Here is a 9,549-nt window from a genome sequence, read left to right as displayed (position 1 = left end):
CATATGCTTCTGCTAAAGGATCTATCATGTATGCCATGATCTGTACTAGTACAGATGTTGCGTATGCTTTGAGCATGACGAGTCGATACCAATCTGATCCAAGTGAAAGTCACTGGAAAACAGTCAAGAATATTCTCAAGTATTTGAGAAATACTAAGGATAAATTCTTGGTCTATGGAGGAATTATGAGCTGGTTGTAAGTGGTTACAGCGATACCAATTTTTCAAAATGACAAAAGTGATTTTCGATCACGAGTTGGTTTATCTTTTGTCTTAATGGAGAGTGGTGGGTTGGAAGAGTTCCAAGCAAAGCACCACATCATAGTCTCAATGGATGCAAATGTTGTTGATCAATTAACAAAGCCTCTTCCATGGCCTAAGTATGAAAGTCATACTGCAGCCATGGGTATTAAGTATATTAAGATGTGATCTTGATTTTAGTGGGAGGCTTTATGTTTATGATATGATGTTCATATTGACAAACATTAGTTATGTTTTCAAATTAGTGAAATTGTTTCAGATTTATTTGATTATTGGATAATTAAATAAATGTTCCAAAATAATTTATATTATAAGCTTATAGGTCATCAAGTACGTGACTTGATCATGAAACCCTATAAGTGAAAGATGCTATAAATTACCGAGGTCCCTAGTCAAGGTTGTTAACGTGGTACATTAATGACCATGAATGACAATTATGTGAGGTGATTGATGACTAAGTTTCATAGAGTCATTCAATATGTGGTATTGAAGTCAATCACATGGATATGTGTTAGAGAACACATGATCAGACTGACCCACTATGAGAACTCTACAAGATTGTTATATGAGTGTCATGAAAGTTTCTTATTACGACTATAGAGTATAGTCCTTAGACATGAGTTCATCATGATTTTTTATTTATGGATTAGTCGACTTTGACCTTGTCAAACGTCAGCCGTAACTGGTGATTATAAAGACATTGATTAGGTGTTTAATGAAGTTTGTAATGAATAGGGATGGAACAAGATGAGATTTATTCCTCCCATATAATGGGAGATAAATATCTCTGGGCCTATCAAAGATTTGATACAGAAAAATGCATGCCATGCTCAAACGAGGTGAATGTCAGTCGTTTGTTTTATCAGTATAAATCAGAGTTCGATAAACGTGATCTAGCTTAATAAAGATGACACTAGTTCTTGCTTTATGATGAGATCGAGATATAGAGACAAATGGTATGAGAATATATGATTCTAGTACAAGTGGGAGATTGTTGGGAATGTCTCATTTGTACTTACTCTTGATGGAGTCGTGATGTCGAGATTCGACTATCATATAATATTAGGTGTTTATAATGTTTTGCTAGAAACCGCTTATAATCTATGAATTGAGAATTCATTACTAGTATTATATGATCTTATAGGGTCACACACCTAAACAAACCGGATAATAAATATGTTAGGTTCTTACATTAAGATATTATATATATGGTATATAATATGTTATACGTATATATTGGTTGGACATGAATTATCTTAATGTAATTAAGAATTTTTAATATAATGGGCTGGCCCATTGTATACCTAATTGAATTAGGCCACGTCCCATAAGTAATAAAGTTTGCTTAACGAAGCAAACGTGTTGATTATGGCTCGCCGCATAAGACGTCAACGAGAGAGATCGTTCGGTGTGTGGTTTGGTGAAGAAGAAAAGTGTTTCTTCTTAGCCAAGTAATTAAAGGAATCCAGCGTAGACGAAAGTGTTCGTTAAATTTTGAGATATGATCTCTGTCTAAATTCAGTTCGTGTGCGTGTGGATACCCATAGAAACACCACGTTTGGAGTGCTAAAAATCGATCTAAATTTATTTCAGTATTTGCATGCGATTTAGACATATGAATTCATAGTTTAATTTATAAAGTGTTATAAACATGTATGAATTTCAATACCCTGCACATCATCATCGTCAGAATATTCACACGGATATTCTGAACCAAACACAGACTCATTCTCAGGAACCGTTGAGCACTCATCATCTCTCGACTTCCTCGACCCTTTCCGCGAAAACACGTGCTTAATATGACTCGCAGACTTCTCAGCTTGTTTCAGAATGCTCTTCGCAACATCCTTCATGTGCCCCTTGTTCTCAGCATCCTCAGAGCCAAAGCTCTCACCTCTCGGACTTCTCCCCGTCAAAAGCCCTGACAAACGGTCTTCAACTATGTACTTAACACCAACATCCTTTCGATTCAACGCCTTCAAGTTGACCCTAGGAGACTTCACATCCTCCTCCACGTTCCCTGACTCTTCCTTCTTCCCATTCCTGGTTCTCATCAGGACTGCTGCTTTCATTACTACCAGTAGAAGCCTCAAGAGTAACTCCACGTATGTTGTTGTCAACGCATCGACTCTTGCCTTTCCTCGGCTCCCCTATCTGTGAGACTTCAGTTCCCGGCTGATGCACCCATATCCCAGTCTCTTCTTGTCCTTCAATGTTAATCGGTTCAAGATTATCCCTCACTCTCGGCGCCTTATCAGACACCACCGAAGAGAATGAGCCTCTATTTGCATCATAAGTAGCAAAAGAAGCCCACATGTCTTCTTTACTTATCGTCGCTCCTTCAAGCCCACCTTTGCTTCGTCCTCGGTCACTGTAATAGCGAGGTGAAGCCTCCCCATCTTGATGTTCTGAAGAGGCAGCCACATATCGTTTCTCTCCCCGCCTTTAAACCCTGCGATGTTGACTGAACAGTCGTCGAGGCTGTCGTCGCTGAACCGGTCTTTGTCTTGGACTTCGAAGTTGAGGATGTTTGGAGAGTCCCACGTCAAGATTGGGATCTTGAACTCTTCTTGCCATTTGGGAGAGAGCGTTTTCTTTAGTATCTTGGTTTTGAATCTGCAGGCGCCGAGCTGGCCTTTCACGTAAGGATCAGATAAACCTGAAGCATTCCAAAATCCAAGAAGAGTGCATAAGATGGTTACTAAAGTGGAGGAGACTTAACTTAGCTCAGTGAGTTCTAACCATTTAGATCTGATGGATTAACATCAGATGCTTCAACGACTTCGACGAGTGCGTGTGCAACTGGTTCTTTCTCATCAACAAAGAACCAATTCTCTGGAACAAGCATAGACAATATTAATCATATAGACTGATCAAATGAAAGTTTGAGATATTTTGATAATTTCAAGAAACCAAAAAAAAGTACTTCAAGTAACCAATAAAAAGTACAAAACTAATGTCATGTATTTTGAACATCAACTGCAATAGTTACCTCCTGATTGTGGGCTAACAAACTTCTCCATATCAACTACAAGCATGTTTGGCTGCAAATTAGACACAAAAGCTTCATTTATGGGAAACCCAGGAAGGATCCATTGGGAAGCGGTGAAATGGATCCTAGGGTATATCAAGGGAACCTATAACTACAGCTTAACCTTCACTAAGGGTTCAAGCTTCAGCGTGGAAGGATTCTGCGATGCTGATTACGCAACTGATCTGGACAGAAGCAGATCAGTTACTGGATATATCTATCAAGTGGGAGGCAACACTGTTAGTTGGAGATCGGGGCTCCAAACAGTAGTGGCTCTATCTACCACTGAATCAGAGTATATGGCTCTAACAGAATCATCTAAAGAGGCCATGTGGCTTAAGTGGTTTTGCGAAGAGTTAGGCTACGAGCAACAAGCAGTCAAGATAAATTGCGATTCACAGTCTGCAATATTCTTAGCTAAGAATGGAGGCTATCACGAGAGAACTAAACACATCCGTACTAAGTTCAACTTTATCAGAGAGGTGATATCAGCAGGAGAGGTTGTAGTTGTCAAGGTTCATACTAGCTTAAATCTAGCCGATATCCTAACGAAGTGCGCACCTGGAAAACTCTGGAGAAGAGTCTTGTAAGCGTCAAGGTTCTGGAGTAGGCTCTGATTATAAGAGATTATGTTTCCCTTGGAATGTATTATGTATTGATGTCAACATATATAGTACACGAGGTTGAGCGATTATAGGGATCGACTCATAACAGAAAGGAATATACAAGGAATAATATCTAAACTATACAAAGTGATACTTATCCTCTAATACCCTCCCGCAGTTGCAGCGTGGGCTCTGTCACACCAAGACTGGATCTAATCCGTTGAAGAGCGAGGAAGGTAGTCCTTTCGTAAAGATATCTGCATATTGAAGTGTCGATGGAATGTGAAGTACACGGACTTGTCCCATTTAGACTTTTTCTCTGACAAAATGTATATTGATCTCAATATGCTTTGTACGCTGATGTTGAACTGGGTTCGAGGAGAGGTATACCACGCTGACATTATCGCAGTTTACCAAGGTTGACTGTCGCATTGGTCTTCCCATTTCCAGAAGTAGATTGCGTAGGTAACAAGATTCTGCGACAGCGTTGGCGAGTCCTTTGTATTTGGATTCTGCACTTGATCTAGAGACTGTGGGTTGGCATTTAGCTGACCACGAGATGAGGTTATCTCCTAGGTAAAGACAGAAGCCTGATGTGGAGCGTCTTGTCGTCGGACATCCCCCCCAGTCTGCGTCCGTGTAGGCCATGAGCTTCATGCTCTGTTTCTTGAGCAGTTGTAATCCCATTGTTTTCGTGCCTTGTAGATAGTGGATCACTCGTTTCATGGCAAGGAAATGGCTTTCCCTGGGATCATGCATGAACAAAAAAAGTTGTTACACTGCATAGGACAAGTCGGGTCGCGTAAAAGTCAAGTATTGTAAGGCTCCGGCTAAGCTCCGGTATTCCGTCGGGTTAGGAACTGGCTTTCCATCTTTCTCGGCCAATTTTGATTTTAAATCAACCGGCGTGGCGCAAGGCTTGCAATCAGACATACCTGCGCGGTGTATGATGTCTTCTGCATACTTTGCTTGGCTAAGAAAGAGTCCTTTTTCGTTGAACTTTGCGGATATGCCAAGGAAGGAGCTGATGCGGCCTGAGTCTGTCATAGGGAACTCTGACTTGAGGAGGCTTATTATGGTTTGTCTTAGCGTGTCTGTGGAGGCGGTGACTATAATGTCATCAACATATAAGATGAGATATGCTGTTAAGTCTCCTTTCCTGTAAACAAACAAGCTAGTGTCCGATTTGCATTGTGTAAATCCATTAGAAGTAATGAATGTAACAAACCGAGCATTCCATGCTCTAGGAGCCTGTTTCAAACCATAAATCGAGCGGCTTAACTTGCAGACATGGTCTGGTTTTGTTTTGTCTACGTAGCCTGGTATCTGAGTCATGTAAACCGTCTCGTCGAGAGTCCCATGTAGAAAAGCGTTCTGAACATCTAGCTGATGAACCTGCCAATCACACATTAGTGCAACATGTAAAACTGTCCGAATGGTTGCTGGTTTAACCACTGGACTAAATGTTTCGTCAAAGTCGATGCCTTGTTCTTGGGACTTCCCATTGGCGACTAGTCGAGCCTTGTGATTCTTAAAGAACCCCTCTGCAACATACTTGTGTTTATAGAGCCACATTGAAGTAACAACATTAGTGTTTGGAGGCCTTGGCACAAGATCAAAAGTCTTATTCTTAATAAAAGCATCGTACTCAACATTCATGGCCGGGTTCCAGTTTGGATCATCAAGCGCTTTGAGATAGCTTTTTGGAAGTGGGGATTGTGTTTGAGCATGAAGAGAAAGAATCTGTTTTGGCTTGGAGATGCCATGTTTAGAACGTGTTGACATGGCGTGCCTTGGTTCCTCTCTCACCACTTGGCTTGATTGAGTTGGCGCTTCACAAGTAGGAGAGTCCACACTCGGTGGAGCTGTAGCTGGGACGGTGGTAGTCTCTAGTATCTGGCGGAACAGAGGAGAAGGTTCGCCATCAGAAGAGAGAAAATCATATTCTAAGTCTTTTTTTGTTTTAGACTCTTCATATGGGAAACATGATTCATGAAAGTTCACATGTCGTGAAATGATGATTTTCTTTGTGGTTAAGTCAAAGCATATGTACCCTCTGTGGTTAAGTGTATAACCGAGGAAGATACATTTTCTAGATCGAGGAGAAAGCTTTTTCTTGTGAGAATTATTAGTATTTGGAAAACATAAACTGCCAAAAACTTTTAGATGAGAATAGGATACCGGTTTGTTAAACAATACTGAGTATGGGATTTTGTTTTGAATGGCTTTGGAAGGAAGGATGTTTAGGATATGGACAGCCGTATGTAGCGCCTCCACCCAGAAGGAAGAGGTAGCTGAGCTTGGAATAGGAGACAGCGCACGACATTGTTGATTGTGCGTATCATCCGTTCCGATTTTCCGTTTTGTTGAGAAGTATGTGGGCAAGAAAAATGGAAGGTTATCCCTTTTGATGCGAAAAGTCATGAAACTGAGAGTTGTCAAACTCACCACCATTGTCACATTGTAGTGATTTGATATCTTTCTCAAATTGCGTTTTAACAAAATTTGTAAAGTGCAGAAATTTTGAAAATGTTTCATGCTTGTAACGCAAGAGATATACCCAGAGAAAGTGAGAATAGTGGTCAAGGAAAAGAACGTAATATTTGATACCACTTAGACTCTGGATAGGCGATGTCCATAGGTCAGAGTGTACGATGTCGAATGGGTGATTGACTATCGTATTTGAGGTAGTGAACGGAAGCTTTGTTTGTTTTCCAAATTGACAAGCTGAACACAGAGGAGATAAATCGCTTTTATTACATGACAAAACCGAATTTGAAAGCAAAGAGTTCAGAGTTTGATTATTGCAATGAGCCAAACGGCGATGCCACACATTAGAAGAAGTAGTAAGAAAAGCTTGAGGTTGCGATGTCGCTTTATTTGGAGAAGGAAGAAGTGGATATCACTTTTATTACATGACAAAACCGAATTTGAAAGCAAAGAGTTCAGAGTTTGATTATTGCAATGAGACAAACGGCGATGCCACACATTAGAAGAAGTAGTAAAAAAAGCTTGAGGTTGCGGTATTGTCGCTTTATTTGGAGAAGGAAGAAGTGGATAGAGGTCCCATGTGCTGTCACTGCGGAGTATCCTCTTCTGTGAACGAAGATCCTTCAGAGTAAAACCAAGGGGTTCAAATTCAACTGAGCAAGAATTATCTTTAGTAAAGCGACGAACAGAGATCAAGTTTTTAATCAGAGATGGAGTAACAAGAACAGATTTTAAAGCTAAAGGTCGATTACGAGTAGGAAAGGAAAGAGAACCCGATGATTCAATTGGAACCTTTATACTGTTTGCCACTGTTATTGTTTTTCCGGTGCGACCATTAAGAACAGATTTAAGAGTACCTGCGCTGTTGGCTAGGTGAGCTGTTGCACCGGAGTCCATGTACCATTGATTGTCCGTCGGGTCGATGAGAGTCATCGTGTTGAAGGCCGACGCAAAATCACCTGTTGGCTCGAGCTTTTGATTGTTGACGTTGTTGTGTGGTCCTTGAGCTATGAGTTGCAGCTGTGGACGCGGGCCAAGAAGTCATTGTTGCGAGAACGCCTGCTGCAGTAGCTGCGTCCATGGGTTGAACTGTGTTTGGGGCCACATCGGGTAACCATTGTTCCAGTATGGTGTGCTCCATTGGGGAAACTGTGGTTGTTGTTGATTGTTGGTTCTTCCTCTGCCATGGTTGCGACCTCTGTTTCCTCTGATTTGCTCTGATTTGGAAGTTTCGAGATTGCTGTTGAGACTGTGGGAAGGACTTCTGATCAGCTGAGCTGGTTGAGGCAGCGAGTACCTTTGGAGAGCTTGAAGACTCGTCTTTGTGGAGAGACGGTTTCTTGCCTTTACCTAAGCGTTCCTATTCAAGGAGTAACATCGAGCGAGCCTCCTGAAAGGTAGGAAATGGTTGTTTGTGCATTATGACATTGATGATGTTGTCATATTTTGCGTTGAGGCCGTTGAGTAGATAAGTAACCAAGGTCCTCTCTGAAACTGGCGCGCCTACATTATCAAGTTGGTCCGCAATGGACTTGAGTTCTTGGGAGTAAGCATGGATAGACAGATCACCAATCTCCTGATTTCGAAGCTTATGATCCAATTGGATTGCGCGAGCTTCTTTGTTGTCTCTGAAGAAATTTTCGAGTCTGAGCCAGATCTCGCGAGAAGTTCCCCCGGTTTTGAACGTGCTCTTGAAGAGGTTGTTCGAGAGAGTACCATAGATCCACAGCTTCACTACGCCATCACGTTTCTTCCATGCAACGTCGTTATCATCCTCCGGTAAGAGAGTTCCGTCAAGATTTCCGGAAGCGTCAAAGCTCTGGCAATGGGTGAGGAAAAGCTCTCTCCAGGCGTCGTAGTTACCATCGTCGATGTCAAGAATGAGGGGGATGTGGTGTTTGATGTTTGTCACACCGTAAGTGGTGTTTGATGTTTGTCACACCGTAAGCGCGTTCGTGTTGAGCAACAGGAGCAGCCATGGAAGGTCAAAAAGATGAGAGATTGAAGAAAATTGAAGAAGAAGTAGAGGAGAAGAAAGAGAGAGACGCAGAGATGCGTTTTAGGTTTCAGGAACTGTAACCCTCTGATACCATATAAGAGATTATGTTTTCCTTGAAATGTATTATGTATTGATGTCAACATATATAGTACAAGAGGTTGAGCGATTATAGGGATCGGCTCATAACAGAAAGAAATATACAAGGAATAATATCTAAACTATTCAAAGTGATACTTATCCTCTAATACTGATGCCTACGGCTGTGGAAGATGGCAGAGGAGTCGTCTAGAAGCAGGTAGAGGTCTCCTGGTGGGTACCTCGCAGTGAATAAGCAAGACAGAGGGTCAGTTTCAGATTCAAGCGGAATCAACAGTTAAGTTTTTTTAAATCCTTTGGAAGATAAGGTCTCAGATCAGCTAGCAAACGAGAAGCAAGTCAGAAGGTGGAGTTACCTGAAGAGTTGAGTTGGGTTTGTTTCGCCCAGATTTGAGGATTGGTTGCTGTCTCAGAAAGTTTCAGTCTTTTGGGTCAGAGGTTGATCATAAAGCAGTCGTCATCTCTGTCAGAATCAAAGACCGTACAGAAGTTGAAACGAGAAGAAAGAGCTGCATAAAGGTTGATTTAACTTCGAGGTGGAGTTTAATCGAAGGAATCGCAGTTGGAAGAGACAGTGGAGCGAAGCGGTGCAGATGGAGTGAGATGAGTCTTAGAGTTGTTCGGTTTCAGATGTTCTGTCCGAATGAGAAGAGAGATAGAGTAAAGCCAAGGTGGATAATGTTGTTTGGGCTTTTGTCTTCACTCTCTTGGGCCCTTTATTCATCTTGTGCCATCCATTATCAGATTGGGCTTCACGGGTTGCTGAAGAAGACGCGAGACATCTGGGCCTTTGTCGTCTTTATATATATCTGCAACAAGAGAGAGAAGCCGTTAGAGAGTTTGTTACACACAAGAATAGAGCATCATCTAGCTCGTGACAATCGACGGAGAAGAAGCTTGGTTACCTTCCTCGCGCGAGTCGGAGTTCGCCGGAGAAGCTTCTCGATCTTATCATTCTTGTATCTCCTATTATTTATCTCTTTTGTAACCTGTAACTGTATCAAGCCGGAGGTTTATTCCCGGTGATCTAATAGTGGATTGGGAGCACGAGCCTCCCCCCCCCCCCCC

The 9,549-nt window shown here is 41.7% G+C and overlaps 1 pseudogene; it reads right to left on the bottom strand.

Annotated features, from left to right (window-relative positions):
- Positions 1 to 7,319, bottom strand: part of LOC106339512 — an 11,721-nt pseudogene extending 4,402 nt beyond the window's left edge.
- Positions 7,320 to 9,549: the final 2,230 nt, after the last annotated feature.

Source organism: Brassica oleracea, chromosome C1, assembly GCF_000695525.1.
Source record: "Brassica oleracea var. oleracea cultivar TO1000 chromosome C1, BOL, whole genome shotgun sequence".
NCBI classification, from domain to species: domain Eukaryota; kingdom Viridiplantae; phylum Streptophyta; class Magnoliopsida; order Brassicales; family Brassicaceae; genus Brassica; species Brassica oleracea.
Note: the sequence above shows the minus strand (reverse complement) of the source record. Positions and strands in the feature narration are given on the sequence as shown.